The sequence below is a fragment of the Ailuropoda melanoleuca genome, chromosome 9 (genome assembly GCF_002007445.2).
Source record: "Ailuropoda melanoleuca isolate Jingjing chromosome 9, ASM200744v2, whole genome shotgun sequence".
NCBI lineage: Eukaryota > Metazoa > Chordata > Mammalia > Carnivora > Ursidae > Ailuropoda > Ailuropoda melanoleuca.
The window spans coordinates 23599849-23605848 of NC_048226.1; positions in this window are offsets into that span (position 1 = coordinate 23599849).

Below are 6000 nucleotides of genomic sequence, written 5' to 3' on the forward strand. Positions count from 1 at the left end.
GACTGTTTCTCCCTCTGCCTGCTCTGCCTGCCACTGCCCCTGCTTGTGCTCTCTTTCTCTCTGACATAAATAAAAATCTTTAAAAAATAATAAAAAAGTGATTAATTCATTTAAAATGGTGCAGACTACACTTTTTTTCTTCAGAATATCTCGAAAAAAGAAAACATCTGGCTAGGGCAGAATCATGAGTATAGTTTTCAACTGATAATATTTCATTTTTTTATTCTTGCTTGACAGTAACAAATAATACAGAATTATCAAAATGATAAAATTTACTGTTGGGCTCATTGAAATTGCTTCAAACAATTTTATACCTAACGCTTGCCTGTTTTTTGTTTGTTTTTAGTTTTGCTTCGTGACAATAAACCATCATCATGATATAGAAAGATAAAGGTTTTTAAAGATAACAATGTAGATTTTATTCATGTTTTATTTATTTATTTTTTTGGTTTGGTTGAACATGGTACCAATTGCATCTATATTTTAGTACTTAACACAGACTTTCTGAAATGACAGATTATTTCCACAGATTACATTTGTGCACCCATTAGGTGCTAGTTGCCTGAATAAATCCCATTAATTCTTACAACAATTTCGAGTATTACACATTTTACAGATTAGGAAATTAAGCTTAGAATAAGTAACTTGCTTATGTCTTACAGCTGAAACCTAGTAGAGGTAGGATTTAAATCCAGATGTGTGTGTGTGTGCGCGCGCACGTCTGTCTTGTTGCTGCTTTCCTAGAAAATACAATTTTTTCTGAATTTCAAATGTTTCACTGAAGTGTTTTTTATGTCAGTCATCCCTAACAGTATTACAGGTTTCCCCTGCTTTTCAAAAGTAGAATGTTCCCATGAAATCTTTCATTAGCTGAAATGACAGAAAGCAAAAAAGGAAATACCATGAATTTACATGGAAAATTTTTTTAGCATTCCCAGACCCCAAAAAAGAACCTCTCTTTTCTGATACCTTAGGACACATCTTGCCAATGGATGCACACAATGAATGGAATTAAAACGCATAGGCACAGTTCAAAGTTAGGGCAGCTTGATGCTGAGATGCTGAGTGTAGTTCCTGAAGAAGAAGCTGGGTGGTGACACCATCACTGCTCTGGGTGTGTGCTGCTTCTATTATGGCTAGCTGCAAAACAAATACTGAACACTATTTTCACTCTTCACCGTTCTTTGTAAAAGCAAAAATCTTCAGATTTCTTTCAGTCAGTAAAACTAGGTATGTGCTAATGTGTGTCTTTCATAAAAGCAAAGTGGTGTAACATGAGCTTCCAAAAGCAGAAAAATACCAGAAAATACTCTCAACTTGTTACCCCAACAGAAACCTCCTTTTTCATACTGTTCAACTAAAAACTCCGATTCTGAGCCTCAGCCAACCTGACCTGCCACCATTCCTTTCCAGCACTCAGTCCTATTTTGTGATGTTGGACCAGCTACTTAACTTCTTTAAGCATCAATTTCTTCTTCTGTAAAGAGGTTGATATGAATAACGATGAAAGAGACCATGCATTGCTAAGGACTTGACTCAGTGCCTGGCACATGATAAATACTCAGTAAATGTTAATGAATGAATGGGTGAGTAGATGAAATGGTCTTAATTTGGGATTCCCCAGAAGCAGATTTGAGACAATAATTTGAGTACAAGTATTTTCTTTGGGAGGTGATCCCAAAAACTTTGGTAGGGGAGAAAGGAAGTAAGTTAGAGGAGGAGGACAAACAATAAAGTGTGCGTTATCATTCAGGTATCTGCTGTGGGCAACTAGTACTTAATTCTGCTAAGGAACTCTGGGAGAAAGTGTAGAATATTTACTTCAATTATCCTGTCAGTAACAAGAGGGAGCTGCTACTGTGCACTGACTATCCCAGTGACTACTCACACTGCTGGCTTGCTGTGGTAGGGGCATGGCAGTTCCAGCTGGTCGGAGAGTGCCCAAAGCAAAAAAAAAAAAAAAAAAAGGCAAATGCTGTCAATTGGAATTAGAACTGGCATGTACTACATTAATAAGACCCAGGTCTCCAACAGCATCTGCTACACGAATAAATGCACAAATAAACAAAGGGACAAATGAGCCAAATTTGATGCATTTACCACATTCAGATGGCCCTCATGGTTTCAGGTTAGAAGCCTATGTGAGCAGTCCACCAACTAAATTAACATTAACTAAGCTGAAGAGATGGAATTTTAAAATTAGAATGCCAGTTTATTGATTTACATTGAGAAATAACTATTACAGGGACTGGACTACTGGCAGTGCATATGACTAGAGTATTCTTTCCCTATAAGACATACAGGGCCCTCAATAACAGCAACTTGCTTATGAAGCTTGAGATCTAGACAAAAGGAATTGGAGGAACTGAATTTTGATGACAGTAAGCTAAAATACCTGATATATTCAAATTCCATTAAGAATCATCTTGACCTGGGTGGCTCAGTCGGTTAAGCATCCAACTCTTGATTTTAGCTTAGGTCATGATTCCAGAGTTGTGAGATCAAGCCCCATGTCAGGCTCTATGCTAGGCATGGAGAGCCTGCTTAAGCTTTTCTCTCTCCCTCTCCCTCTACCCCTTTGTGCCCCATCCCCCAAAGAATCATCTTGACAGAAGAATGAGAATATTTGACCTCATTGGCCAATGTCCCTGAAGAAAGTTACAGCCAGCATTTCCCAGTTTGACTCTATTTGATTTTTCCACCGATGACTGGTCCCCTTCTTTAGAAATGTCACATTTCAGTTATGTCTTGCAGGCCTGGAAACCAATTTCCTTTTTTAAAAAGTGACATGCCAACCTATGCCCTCTGGTCCATTATGTGCCTAATCCAAAAGTGTAACACTCAAAAGGCAATCTTATATTCCTTCATTTCCATGTTTTTGTGGCACTTCTCACAGTTAGCACTGAGTACCAACAATATTATACTCTATTACCTAAATGTTTGTAATCTCCTCTCATCCAGAAGTTTTTTTCTACTACGTACAGTCTGAACTTCTTCAGACTTCTCAAACTTGGGACACCTACTCACTAGCTCCCAGTAACTTTTCTATTTCTCTTTCATGTCAAATGTTTCTCACATGAAACATACCATACTTGTTCTTACTTCCCCATTTTCTAGTCATTATTTAACACTAAAGAAACGCTTAGAGAATAGTGAAGTCAACACACACATTTCCATTACCTAGATTTCACAATAGCTTATATTTTGCTATATTTGCTCAATTATTTATTATCTCTGTGGAACCATTTGACACAAATTACAGACGTCATGATACTATTCTTACATATCTCAGCATATTTTTCCTAAGAACACCAGGATTCTTTTTTTTAATAAAGATTTTATTTATTTATTTGACAGAGAGTGAGAGAACACAAGCAGGGGGAGCACAAGCCAGAGGGAAAGGGAGAAGCAGGCTCCCCACTGAGTAGGGAGCTTGATGTTGGACTTGATCCCAGGACCTTGAGACCATGACCCGAGCCGAAAGCAGGCACTTAACTGACTGAACCACCCAGGCGCCCCAGGCATTTTTATATATTACCAGAACACCATATAATATTTAACACTGACCCAATAATATTATCTAATATGCAATCCATATTCAGGTTTCCCCAATTTTTTCAATAATATTGCTTATAGTTTTTTATGTTTTTTTCAAGTATAGTTAACATACAGTGTTTTATTAGTTTTAGGTGTACAAAATACTGATTCCACAATTAACTCAGTGCTCATCATGATAAGTGTACTCTTAATCCCCTTCACCTGTTTCACCCGTCCCCCTACCCACCACCCATCTTGTAATCATCAGTTTGTTCTCTATAGTTGTCTTTTTCATTTGTTTGTTTGTCTCTTTTTTCCTTTGTTCATTTATTTTGTTTCTTAAATTCCACATATGAATGAAACCGTATGGCATTTGTCTTTCTCTGATAAGACCCGATTAAATAACACACCTTTAGTTTTCATAATTCTTTAGTCCTTATTTATCTAGAAACCATGTCATAACATTTTTTTTCTTTTATGACCTTGATTCTTTAAAGATATCAGAGCACTAGTTTTATAGGAATCCTCACTCTCATTCATCTGATTGTTTCCTCATGATGAGATTCACATTATATATTTTTGGAACTGATATATAGGTGATGTTACATACTCTTTGCATCACTAAAGCAGGCACATTTAGTAGTTTGTTGTATTATTGCTAATGCTAAGTTTTACTACTTGGTTAATGCTAGATTTCCCCATTCTAAATGTTTGTTGTCCTTAATAAGTAATTTGAGTAGTGGTGCTTTGAGAATTGAATAAATATTTCACATTTTACCTACTAGTTTTTGTATCTATGTGTAATTATTGCCTGAATGAACATTACACTGGTGGTTGTACAATAATTCTCCCTCCATTCCTTTTACATCTATTAGCTATATACATATATATTTATTTTAAAGATTTTATTTATTTTTTGACAGAGATAGAGACAGCCAACGAGAGAGGGAACACAAGCAGGGGGAGCGGGAGAGGAAGAAGCAGGCTCATAGCAGAGGAGCCCGATGTGGGTCTCGACCCCATAACGCCGGGTTCACGCCCTGAGCCAAAGGCAGACGTGCAACCTATATTTTTTAGTAAAGAAGAGCTTTTCCTCCTACCCACCATTTTTCTTTAGAATTAATACAGATTCATGGATTTTCTTTTTATTCAATATGACAATATACATTACATCATTATTCTTTTTAGTGCTCCAATTGTCCCAAATTTGGCAAGTTGGGGCCCCTCAAGCCAATTTTGTGTTCTTTTGGGTTGTCCCTGTCAATCTGAGTATTTCTTTTGTTTTTAGCATAATAAGGTGCTCAGGCTTATTCTACTCCAGATCTGAACTCAAACATTTCTCAAAAACCTTGTGGGGTTTTGTTTGTTTGTTTTGTTTTAGTAAACATGGGCACTAGTGATTGCATCAATGGCCACATATATGGAATATATATATACATAACATTTTAAAATTTTGTGTTCAAAATTATATTTCACATCTAATACTCCTGGGTTCTTCTGCATGTTCTGTCACTCCACATTTATTTCTCCAATCTCCCATAGTGAGAACTCAATATACTTTTCGTATGCTCTCTTATATTGCACAAATTACCAACACCACTTTCAACAGCAAATCTAATAAGTAAAATTCAAGATTTTTTGCAGATTTTTAGTTCTTAAACTAAAACCACAAATGATGGTCAGAGTATTGTATAAAGAAGTTTCTTGAATTAGTTCTTATCAGTTTGATACATATTTAGGTTTATTTGTTTCTGTCTGTAGAAATTTTGATCTTTTTATTTTCATTAGTTTAATTTCAGTTTTGAGTTTATAAAACATTTTGATGTTTCAAATATAAAAACTACATAAAAAAGATATATTTGGAGATGTTTCACTAAAATTCCCATCCTTTCAGGGCTGAATATGTGACTTAGTCAGTTAAGCATCTGCCTTCAGTTCATGCTGTAATTTTGGGGTCCTGTGATCAAGCCCTGCATTAGGCTCCCTGCTCAGTGGGTAGTCTGCTGCTCCCTCTCCTTCTGTCCCTCCCCCAGCACTCATGCTCTCCCTCTCTCAAATAAATAAATAAAATCTTTAAAAATAAATAAATAAATAAATAAATAAATCCCATCCTTTCAACCTCATTCCAACTCAATCCCTATAAGAAACCATTTTCAGCTTTTTAGATTATTTTTCCCAACATTTAAAAAAAAGATTTTATTTATTTATTTGTCAGAGAAGGAGAGAGCACAAGCAGGGGGAACGACAGGCAGAGGGAGAAGCAGACTCCCAGCTGAACAAGGAGCTTGTTGCGGCCCTCGATCCCAGTACCCTGGGATCATGACGTGAGCTTAAGGCAGCCGCTGAACCTACTTAGCCACCCAAGCATCACTTTCCTGACACTTTTTAACTAAAATTTTATTTTTAATCAAAATAACCCCCCCACACCTCATACATATTTTTATATGTATATGTAACATACAA